The sequence below is a fragment of the Pipistrellus kuhlii genome, unplaced genomic scaffold, assembly GCF_014108245.1.
Source record: "Pipistrellus kuhlii isolate mPipKuh1 unplaced genomic scaffold, mPipKuh1.p scaffold_m20_p_10, whole genome shotgun sequence".
In the NCBI taxonomy this organism is placed as follows: Eukaryota; Metazoa; Chordata; class Mammalia; order Chiroptera; family Vespertilionidae; genus Pipistrellus; species Pipistrellus kuhlii.
In genome coordinates, this window is record NW_023425405.1 from 10,576,375 (window position 1) to 10,588,387 (window position 12,013).

Here is a 12,013-nt window from a genome sequence, read left to right on the forward strand (position 1 = left end):
TCCAAGTCATCGGTGGGAGGGAGGCACCCAGGACGGGTTCAGGGAGTTGTTTCAATCTTTGCCTCTGGGAGGGGATGAACTCCGAGTCCTGGGCTGCTGTTCCTTCAGCCCACTGCGAAAACAAAAGAACACCGTGCCGCTCTGGTCACATCTCGGGTGATGTTTAGAAAGCGCACCATTCCCGTAAAACACTGGTCCTGGACTTTTTGGTCACAGGCTCAGCCAGAAAGGCACAGGGCTAGTCAGTTATTCACAGTGCACAGAGTTGATCACCACCCGCAACGGCCAAACCCTCCTGGACATCTAGAGAAAACAAATTCGGGGAAGACACTGCAGATTGGTAATGCTACCCCACCGGCCACCGCTGAAGTCAGAAAGGCAAGGAGAGAAGTGGGTATACAGGAGAGGAAACCTAAAATGGGACTGTTTTCAGAGAAGGAGAACTCCATTTTCCCCCAGGTCTTCTAAACAAATTATTTGGAGTTTTTTTCCTGATGGTCCTAACTTTTAACAGAATCAAGTTAAAGTGTTGTTTTTCTTTTTGCTTTGATATCTGTACAAACTTTCTGTAATTGTGCAAATCTACAACTGTCGAGGAAAAGGGAACGACAGCTACATCTATTGATTCATTATGGAACAAACTGTGACACTGTGCGAAAACACACCCACCGTCATTGATTTCTAATAGAATTTCAATAGACTCTTCGCGGAGTTGGGAATGTTTCCTGTGACTTATTATGTAGGTCCCACTGGAGCCCCAAATATGGCCTGGCCGGCGTGGCTCCGTGGTTGAGCATCAGGCTATATGCCCAGGTTGCGGGCTCAGTACCCAGGGTGGGGCATGCAGGAGGCAGCCAATCAGTGATTCTCTCTCATCATTGATGTTTTTATCTCTCCCTCTCCCTTCCTCTCTGAAATAAATAAAAATATATTTTTTAAATGCAGTTACTTCCCTTTGATGGTAAACATTTGATGGATGATGAGTCAAGAATCTTACAAGCAAAATAAAAGAGGAAGATCAGCTTCATTAGGATTCAAAGGCCCCTGAAGATATCACCAGGCACTGAGGACATTGCTTAAGGCAAATCTTTTGAGGTTTTTTTGTTTGTTAGGTTTTTTTGTTGTTGTTGTTGTTTGTTTTGTTTTGTTTTGTTTGCTTATTTTTTTTTTTTTTAGAGGGGGCGGGAAAAATCAACATGGTATATTGTAAAAGTCCAGATTCTTTGTCTGGTTCTGGCTCTGACTCTAACCAACAGAATGACCTTGGGCTAGTCACTTTCCTTCTCCAGACCTTATTTTCTTCATCTATCAAACAAGAAGGCTAAACAAGATGACTGCCAAGGGCCATCACAGAAGTTACATCAAAGAGTGATGAGAGCATTTTTCCAAAGAATACAGATACTAATAATAATATAGCCGTTCCAAATTAAGTGTCTTATGTATGTGCTTTCTTCGTAACAAAATAGCTCCACTTGTATTTTAATTTACAAATTAAATAAATAAAATGAAATAAATAAAAATATATTTTTTTAAATGCAGTTACTTCCCTTTGATGGTAAACATTTGATGGATGATGAGTCAAGAATCTTACAAGCAAAATAAAAGAGGAAGATCAGCTTCATTAGGATTCATTATTTATTTATTAATTAAATAAATAAATAAAAGTTTTTGTTTGTTTTTTAAAAGCCTAAATGCCCTGATTGGATTTCTGTTTTCTCTCTATTGACTAAGTCACAGCCATCCTACATCATTTACAATTTATAGACTTGATTTGTTTGAAATAAAACAATAATTAAAAAGCCCTTTTAAAGCAACTAGAGTTTATGATTCCTCTACATTTTTATAGATTTTTTTCTGAGCTTTAACAGTTACCCTACCAAACCTAACTTATCGCATTATTTCAGTGAGTACCTATAATAAGTCGTTCCAAAGCACTCAGCTTAGTTTCAGAGTAAAATTCTCTTTTTCAACTACTTTTTCATAACCTCATGTAACACTAGAGGCCCAGTGTACAACATTTGTACACTGGTAGGGGGAGGTTCCCTCAGCCTGGCCTGTGCCCTGTCACAGTCTGGAACCCCATATGGGGAGTGGGCCTAAGCCGGCAGGTGAACATCCCCCAAGGGATCCTTAGGCTGCTGAGGAGAGGAGAGAGGCTCCTGCCATCGCCATGCCACTGCACTTGCTGGTCGTGAGCCAGGCTTTTATTATGTAGGATTTAAATTAAAATCTACAAGTACATTACATATAAGCAGGCTGACACGTATATGATACTCTCTTTTATTTATCATTGATGTTTCTCTCTCTTCCTCTCCCTTCCTCTCTGAAATCAATAAAAATAATTTTTTTTAATTATAAAATGGCTTTGTTTATAAAAAACAAAAAAAGAAAACTCACTGGTCACTTGTTGGGAGGAAGATGGGGAAGTCAAGGTGTTGTGGGGTCAAACCCTGGGTTCAAAATAAGACCACTGGAGGCTAATGATTTATTTTAAAAAAAGAAAAAAAAAGGCAGGCAAAGATTTATTGAAATATCTGGCCAGGACAGCCGCAAGAGCACCACATGCAGGCGGACTCCACACAACTGCACTGCTTCAGGGGCAGGTAGTTCTTTTTAAAGGTTCTGAAAAGGAAAATCCTTATTTTGCAACAAACTGCTGTTTGGAATTTTCTGCTGTTCTTCCTAGACAAAATTTTGCTGTCTGACCTTGTAGGCCAGAGACCAGATATGCCCACAATCTCAATGCCATGCCAGGTGCACTTTTTCAATTGGATAGAACTGTATTGTTTTCAAGGCCAGCATCGAGATAACCACTAAGTGCACCTAGGGCTGGCTCTTTAATAAAAAAAATTTAAAAAGGAAGTTCTGCCTGTAACTTGCTTAGAATTTGAATTCATCCTCCCTAAGCCCATCGCGCAATGAACAAAGCAAGTCTCTCCAACCTCTCCCCCTGCACCATCCCCCTGCACCTGGGGAACTCTGCAACAGTTCAAACCACAGGAATTTTCCTTTGTTCTAAATTCTAAATCCTAAAGACTATATTCTAAAAACTGGGGTCAGCCCGCAGGGTCGTTCCCAGTCACATCCTGCTGGACATTGGAATGTGGCCCTATCTTGCAGAAGCAGAACTCAGTGGTTAATCTCCAAAGGTTATGGTCCCAGGCACAGGAAAATTGCTTTAGCAGGTTTAAAATTCAAACAGCAGTTTTTACCAAAGTATGGTTGCCACTATATTTCAAAGGAATCACACAAGAGTTCCTGTAGGTCAACATAAGGGACATGACCACACCAAGTGTCCCAGGGGGAAGGGACATCAGTGACTAATGATCCAGGGTAAGAAAGAAGCTTCTGAGGCAGAAGCAGTGTCGCACTACCATTTCTTTCCCTCCCCCCGCCCCTGCACTACCTTTGTATGTAGCATCTGTCCTCACATTCAAGTAGACCGAAAAATGTTTAAGTTGAATTTTTTGATAAATGGAAATGTTTAAATCCCCCTTAATACCTCATGGGAATCTTAATCATCTTTCTAGAACTACTCCTTTTCTAAAAAAAAAAAAAAAAAAAAAAAAAAAAAAAATTGCTTCTGCAGCATTTATTCCTAGAATGCATCCAGGTAATGAAAAAAGAAGAACTTACTGAAAATTGGGTTCTGTCCCACTCCACCCACACCAGAGGAAGAACTATGTGGAGGACACACTTATTTTGGCTTCTGTGCTGCATTGCAATTTGATGTATCAAAATTTACAAGACAGCCCCAGCCGGTTTGGCTCAGTGGACAGAGCGTCAGTCTGCGGACTGAACGGTCCCGGATTCAATTCTACGCAAAGGCCCATGATCAGGTTGTGAGCTCTATCCCCTAATAGGGGTCATGCAAGAGGCAGCCAATCAATGATTCTCTCCCATCATTGATGTTTCTATCTCTCTCTCCCTCTCCCTTCTTCTCTGAGATCAATAAAAAGATATTTTAAAAAATTTACAAGACAGTAATAGCAAATGTTGTTATGAGAATTACCTTTTTATAATGATTATGTTATAGAGCAAACTAATCACTTTTATTCTTTTTTTAATATTTTTTTATTGATTTTGTACAGAGAGGAAGGGAGAGAGATAGAGAGCCAGAAACATCGATGAGAGAGAGTCATCGATCAGCTGCCTCTTGCACACCCCCTACTGGGGATATGCTCGCAACCCAGGTACATGCCCTTGACCGGAATCGAACCCGGGACCCTTCAGTCCCCAAGCCGACGCTCTATCCATTGAGCCAAACCGGTCCCTAATCACTTTTATTCTTATGAGGTGCACCACACTGCTGGTGTTATTAGAGACTGTCAACTAAATGCTTGAAGCTGTGCTGTTCCTGTACATTCTTAATTACTGCTGGGACCTGTGCAGCAAAGCAGAGTTAATGATCTTTTCTGTCCTATCTCTTCTGCCATGTGATGACTGTTGTGAGCTACCTCCTTCTAGTTGCATAAAATAACAAAACACTCTGTTAAGAAAAAAAAAAATGGATAACTAAAAACCCACCTAATTAAGACAGGAGTGCCAGAGCTGAGCCTAGAGCTGCTTAGGGGAACACGTCTAATCATTCCTGGGCATCTCAAGAACAAACTGGGCATCACTATCCAGGGGAAATAGCCAGTTTTATCCACCCAAGCATCCTCACTGGGACATTACTGAGCCTCTAGTGTCAAGACTTGAATATCATTAGCACATGATGCTGAAATTAGAAAACCTCATATCACATTTGAAAATAAATATTATTGTGTGGTTTCTCATCCTACTTCTCAACTCCCCAGCCCACTTCTGAATCCATAAACATTTTAAATTAAAAAAAAAAAAAAAGCCCCTGGACCGCTGTTGACTTTGATCTATCTTATTTTATAAAGGTGTTTGCTGGCCTGGACTCTGGCCCAAGGCGGTTAATGTGAGCAGGGAGGGAGCAGTGGGAGGAGTGGAAGCCTGAGGGCCTCAAGGCACAGGACTCCGGATGTGGGTCAGATGGGAGGTTGTGGGCTCATCAGCCTGCAGAGCAAAGCGAGAGGTAGGCGAGGAAGCAGGAGGGTGTCATTACCCAATGGGAGGGCAGAACTCAGCTGCAGGGTGGAAGGTAGAGACAGGAAAAGACTACTTCAAAGGGGGCAGCCTGGCTTGAAGGCAGTAGTTACAGAGGCAGCTGGTCTGGCCAGGCTGTCTGTCTGCCTTTAGCAGTCTGTCAGTAGGAGTGTGCTGGTCCGTTGTGCACAGTCAGAGGCCAGGGACCCCAGGGCCTGATCCAACCAGTTGCACGGTGTATGCGCCATCGGCCCCTGCTTGTTCTCAGACAAAATCTCAAGTGTGGCACAAAGACTGGCTACGCTGTCCGCTCCTGTCCTCTGGCTCTGCCCCAGAAGCAAAATTACCTCAGCTCCCTTCATGGGTTGATCCTTCCCTGTTGGCCTTTGGGACATGGCCCAGGGTGGCACAGGCTCGCTCATTGTCACTCACTGTCCTCGGAGGCTTCACTCACCCTGGGACCAGAATGTGCGCTTCTGCTCCAGGGCCCTCGTCTTCCTATCAACTCCCCGAAACTCTGATCCTGCCGAAAACGGTTTGGCTCAGTGGATAGAGTATCGAACTAAAAGGTCCTGGGTTTGATTCTGGTCAAGGGCATGTACCTTGGTTGCGGGCACATCCCCAGTAAAGGGGGTTGGGGGAGTGTAGGAGGCAGCTGATCGATGTTTCTAAAATCTCTATCCCTCTCCCTTCCTCTCTGTAAAAATCAATAAAATATATTTTAAAATAAATAAATAAATAAAACGGTCCGCTCTGATGGGGGTGAGGACACTATATTTGGGGGCTGGGGAGATTAATAAGGCTTCAATTTTAGAACAATTTTACAATTATAGAAAATTTTCAGAAACAATAGAGTTCTCTTATACTCCAATCCCAGTTTTCCCTGTGATGAGCATCTTACATTAGTATGGCACATTTGTCACAATTAATAAACCAGTATTGAGACATTATTATTAACTGCATTTTATTCATGTTTCCTTCGTTTTACCTAATGTCCTTGTTCAGCTCCAGGGTCCCATCCAGGATGCCATATGACATTTACTTATCACGTCTCTTTCCACTTCCTCTGGCTGTGACAGTTGGGACACTATCTTCTACAATGACTCTGCCATCTCTGACAGCCTCCACGCTTCTCCGCCCCACCTAGGAATCCATGTGCGTGGGAAGGACAGTCAGAGGGGAAGGCATGGCGCCTGATCCAATCTGCATGGTTGATAAAGTTCTATTACAAGTGAAATAACTGTTACACTGGTGTGAGGAGCAGTGTCTTGTCTGTAAGGAAAAAAGTACCTTGGTCTATACAGCACCAGAAGAACAGGAAACAGATCAAGGATAAAGCCCCTTGCCCTAGCCAGTTTGGCTCAATGGATAGAGCACTGGCCTGTGGATTGAAGAGTCCTGGGTTTGATTCTGGTCGAGGGCACGTACCTCGGTTGCAGGCTCAATTTCTGGCCCTGGTCGGGGAGCCTGAGGGAGGCAACCAATCAATGTGCTTCTCTTACATCGATGTTTCTCTCCATCTCTCCTCTCCCTTCTCTTCTCTCTAAAAACCAATGGAAAAATATCCTTGGGTGAGGATTAACAACAGCAGCAAAGAATAAAGCCCGTGGTGTGAGGGAGACATCAGAATGTGTGTTAATGAGGAGCAGGAGGGAAGGTGACTAGCCCAAGGGCCCAGAGCAAGGCCCGCCACCTGAGCAGGGACAAACACTGCTAGCTCACATCCCATGGAGAGGAGGGGCACAGGTACCTTTGACATTCTGCCCCAAGATTCTTCATCCTCCAAACAAATGGGTAAACAGCATGATGGGCCTTGGGGGTGTAGCAGGTTCACGCCTCTGTGCCAGGGTCACCCAAGGACATTTGTTTCCCAGAACCATAGATTCCTCTCAAGTGGGGACACCCTCAGGAGTCAGGGGGTGTGAATTCTATTCCATTCTCTATTTCCATCAGTACATTCTCCATTTTATCTCCGTAGGGATCATAACCCCCAGCTCTCTCCTTGTCTGGGGCCAGAACAGCCTCCCATAGTGAGCAATCTGCTTACTGCAGTAGGGAAAGGGGAGAGGAAGCAGACCTAATAAGTGAGAAAGAAAGGGGTGATCGCCCTGAGGCCTGGAGATGGAACTGGTGGGGGATGGGGAGTTCAAACACTAATAGAAGACACTTTTCCAATCTCTGCTTCATGTCCTCTGATTATTCGTCATCCATTTTTGCCTCTAGTTCTCCTAGTATTTTTCAGTAACATTATTGAGGTATTATCCATATACATAATTATTTGCTCATTTAAAGTGTAATTGCAATGTTTTTTAAGGTTTTGGGTATATTCACAAAGCTTTTCAACCATCACCCCAAAAATAAACCCTATACTCATTAGCAGTCAACCCCATTCTTACCTCCCCAGCCCCTAGCAACTACTCATCTGCTTTCTGTATGGATTAACCTATTCTAAATATTTCATATTTCATAAATGGAATCATATAATATGTTGCCTTTTGTGTCTGCTTGTTGTTTTTCACTTAGCACAGTGTTTTCTGGGTATTTCCATGTTGCAGAATGCCTCAGTACTTTTAGGGTTCAATAATATTCCACTGCACAGACATACCACATTTTGCTTAGCCATTTATCAGTTTGGTGGACATTTGGCTTGTTTCCACAATTTGGCTATTATAAAAAATTAAAGGCCCGGCGCACGAAATTCATACACTGAGGGTGGAAGGGTTCTTCAGCCAGGCCTACTCCCTCTCGCAGTCCGGGAGCCCTCACTCCTTACCATCTGCCTGCTCGCTGCTCCTTATCACGCAGCTTGCTGCTCCTTAACACTGTCACAGAGGCAGGAGAGGCTCCCACTACCTCTGTTGCGCTTCCTAGCCCTGAGCCTGGCTTCTGGCTGAGTGGCACTCACTCTGTGGGAGCGCACTGACCGCCATGAGGCAGCTCCCGCGTTGAGCATCTGCCTGGTGGTACGTGCACATCATAGCAACCGGTTGTTCTGGCTATTGCACGGCAACGGTCACTTAGGCTTTTATTACATAGATGCTATTATAAACATTAGTGTACACGTTCTGTATGGAATTATGTTTCAGTTCTCATAGGAGGAGAATTGCTGGGTCATATGGTAACTCTACGTTTAACTCTTTGAGTGGCTGCACCAATTTTTTTTTTTTTTCACATGAGCAAGAAATAAACTTCCCTGCTGTTTCAACCAGTGTTCTTTTGAATTTTGATGTACCTACAACTAAGCGTCATCAGTCTTCAGTATTTTGGAAATGCTTTAAGATTTTTAAAAATTGTTTTTATTGATTTCAGAGAGGAAGAGAGAGGGATAGAGAGATAAAAACATCGATGATGAGAGAAAATCATGGATTTGCTGCCTCCTGCATGCCCACACTGGGGATCAAGCCCCAAATTGGGCATGTGCCTTGTCCAGGAATTGAACCATGACCTCCGGGTTCATAGGTTGATGCTCAACCACTGAGACATGTTCGCCATGCTGGGTACATATGCTTTAATTGCCAGGTGTTTCTCGTCTGCCCAATAAGACTGGAAGCAATTTGAGGATGTCCTTATCATTCTGCATCTATCACAGAACCAAGTGTGGTGCCATGCCCCAAACAGAATTACTTAAAATACTTCTGGATATATACATGGATGTGGGGGCTCATACTAAGTCTAAAGAACATACGGAGAATCAACATCCTTTGCTCTCTCTGAGTAGTGAGAATGTCATTTCTACATCATCAGTCACTGAGCTACATATTCTAGTTTACCTTTTTAATTACAGGGCATTTTATGTTTTCTGTTGAAATTTATATGGAGAGACACTAGGTGTTGCTGCTTTCCCATGAAAAAATATTGCTAGGAATTATCCAATATTACCATAAACCTTTGTTTCAAGGAGTAAGGAAGAATTTTGATTTTCCATTTTTCACATTTATCCAAGTTCTTTCCAGATAGAATATTTTCAAAATACAAAGGTGGTAGGCAGTATAATACCCCAGTACATATTCTCATGTTCTAGAGAAGAACTTGTTATGTTGTATGGCAGAAGGGAGTTAACAGCTAGCATTAAACAGAAAGATTATCTTGGATTATCTGGGTGGGTCTAATGTAATCACAAGGGTTCTTAAGAAGGAAAAGTTAGAAAAGGTGTGACCATGAGAGAGATGAAACACTGATGGCTCTGAAGATGGAGGAAGGGGACCAGGAGACATGGAGCAAGCAGCTGCTAGAAGCTGGTAAAGACAAGAAAACAAAATTTTCTCCTTGAGCCTCCAGAATGAAATACAGCCCTGCTGGCACCTGGACATTATTATTTTTTTAATTAAATGATGGTGGTTATTTTGTTTTATTAAATTATCTGTGTACATATTTTAACATTGCCCCCACTCCCATACATACCTCCCTCCCCAGAGTTTTATGTCCATTGGTTGTACTTATATGCATGTATACAAGTCCTTCGGTTGATCTCTTATCTCCCCCAGATCTCCCTACCCTCCCCACTGTAATTTGACAGTCTGCTTGTTGCTTTACTGTCTCTATATCTTTTGGTTCATCAGTTTATAATGTTCTTTATTATCCATAAATGAGTGAGGTCATGTGGTGTTTCTCTTTCATTGACTGGCTTATTTCACCCAGCATGATGTTCTCCAATTCCATCCATGGCACCTGGACTTTAGCCCAGTGAGATACCATTCAGACTTTTGACCTCCAGAACTGTAAGGCAAATTTATGTTGTCTTAAAGTCACTATGCTTATATCAATAGTAATATGTTATGGCAGCAATAGAATATTAATAGCTCTAGCTGGTTTTTCTCAATGGTTAGAGTGTCAATCCAAAGACCAAAGAGGGTCACAGGTCAAGGGCACATACCTCAGTTGTGACACAAGCAGGAGGCCTGATAGCTGTCGAAGGAAGAGAAAGGCAATGAACCCCACTCTAAGTATTAACCCCCAAATATTCTGACTGTGTGGACAGCACAGCCTCAGCTTATAAAAAGTTTATGTGCAATCTACCCCAATATATGTAAAAATTCAGGCCCTGGTCAGGTACCTCAGTTGGTTAAAGCATTGTCCCAATACACCAAGGTTTCAGGTTCCATCCCCAGTCAGGGCATATAGAAGAATCAACCAATGAGTGCATAAATAAGTGGAACAACAAGTCAAGGTTTCTCTTTATATATTTAAAAAAAAAAAAAAAAAGTCAATAGATTAAAAAATAACTCATATTCACATAAAATTGTATCCGTCTTCAAATTCATTCTTTCAGATATGGAAGAAAATATTTAGTCCCTCAGTGGTAGCCAGAGGGATGGCCAAGTTTACACTAAGTCAGAGATCGTCTCCTTGCTCAAGTCAAGGCACAGGGTCATTGGCCTTACAGGGGCCATTGGCCTCCAAGTGGCCTTTGCTTTTCTGTGCTCCCGGGATTGCAGGCTTGTCAGAATCGTTGGTTTTTAGGTTATCCAGGAGATCTGGGTCCCAGAGAAAACGGGCACTAGTCACACTCACATAAAGCTGACTTGTAACAGAGTTCATTTCATAACTTTCAGAGTGAAAGAGCTCCGCTCCTAGGGAAGAACGAGGCTCCTGGGAGATCACAAGGCGGTCGGCTGCCACTGGAGATAGGACTACCTGGGCATGGACCCTTTCTCCTCCAGCCAGGCCAGAGCACAGCCCCTCCACTTCTGAGCCACATGTCAGTATTCTCCGTTGCCCTCTGCTGGAAGACAGCACAGACGGCGCAAAGTGCATGGGCCGTGGTTGGGATAAACGTGTTTGAATTCTGGTCCTGCCATTACTGGCTCCGGGCCTTGGGCAGTTCATCTCTCCGTGCCTCCGTTTCCTCACCTGCAAAACAGCTGTGCTTCACAACACTGCTGTGAGAATTAGTAAATTTTGTGAGGAAAGGTAAGCATAGTAGGCACCTGATAAAGACATTTGTTCTTTTTCCTTTTGTTTACAGCAGCATTTGTGGCTAAGGAACACAGGACTTAAGTCCAGAAGAGCTCAGCCTAACTTCCAATTCTGCCACTTAGCATTCTTGGGGGGAAAGAAACACGGTTTACCACCTACTTTACTTCAGGTGCTGTGCTGGTTCTTTATACTGTTTTTTCTTTATTCTGAAGATGATAGATATTAGTATTTTTCATTATAAGAAAATGGAGTTCAGAGAGATTAATTTATCAAGGCAATACAGCTGGCAGGAGATTGGACTAAGATTTCAACCCAGAAAGTCTGAATCCATTTTCTTGCTCCAAAAATCATCAATAACCAGGCTGCTTGGGGGAAGCAGGGAAGAGGGTAAAAGTGATTGAAGATTGGGTTAAGCGACCCATTCACTAGGGTTCTATTTCCAGCTCCCAACTTCATTGTATCCCCAGCTTTATTAGAGGTTATACTTGAAACACACGATAACGATAGCTGTTATCCAGCCCTCCTTTAGTTAAAATGATACAAGTTTTAAAATTAGCAGTCATGTAGCTCTGGCCAGTTAGCTCAGTTGGTTAGAGCATCAGCCCGATATAGCAAGGTTGTGGTTTCAATCCCAGGTCAGGGCACAAAGAAGAATCAACCAATGAATGCATGGAGGGAGGAGCCACAAATCAATGTTTCTCTCTCTCTCCTCTTAAAAAAAAAAAAAAAAAAAAAAAAAAAGCAATAAAATTAGCAGCCATCTGGAACTTAGGGGACAGAGTGGCTCTAGGGTTCTTATGAAGAATCAGTGTTGCCTGTTCAACTCTGTAGTGTTGCAGCTTTGCTTGATTGCAATTTATAGCTGGAGACTTACTCTCCATTTGAACGAGCCCAGTTCAGCTTGAGTATCAGTCTCTCCGTCCCTACAAATCATCTATGGAGACAGCCCTGACCCGCAAGAAGACAAGAGCGCACCCAGATTAAACAGGCTTCGGGTTAATCAGGCTTGGTTTGGATATCTATTATTAGTCACATGATCATG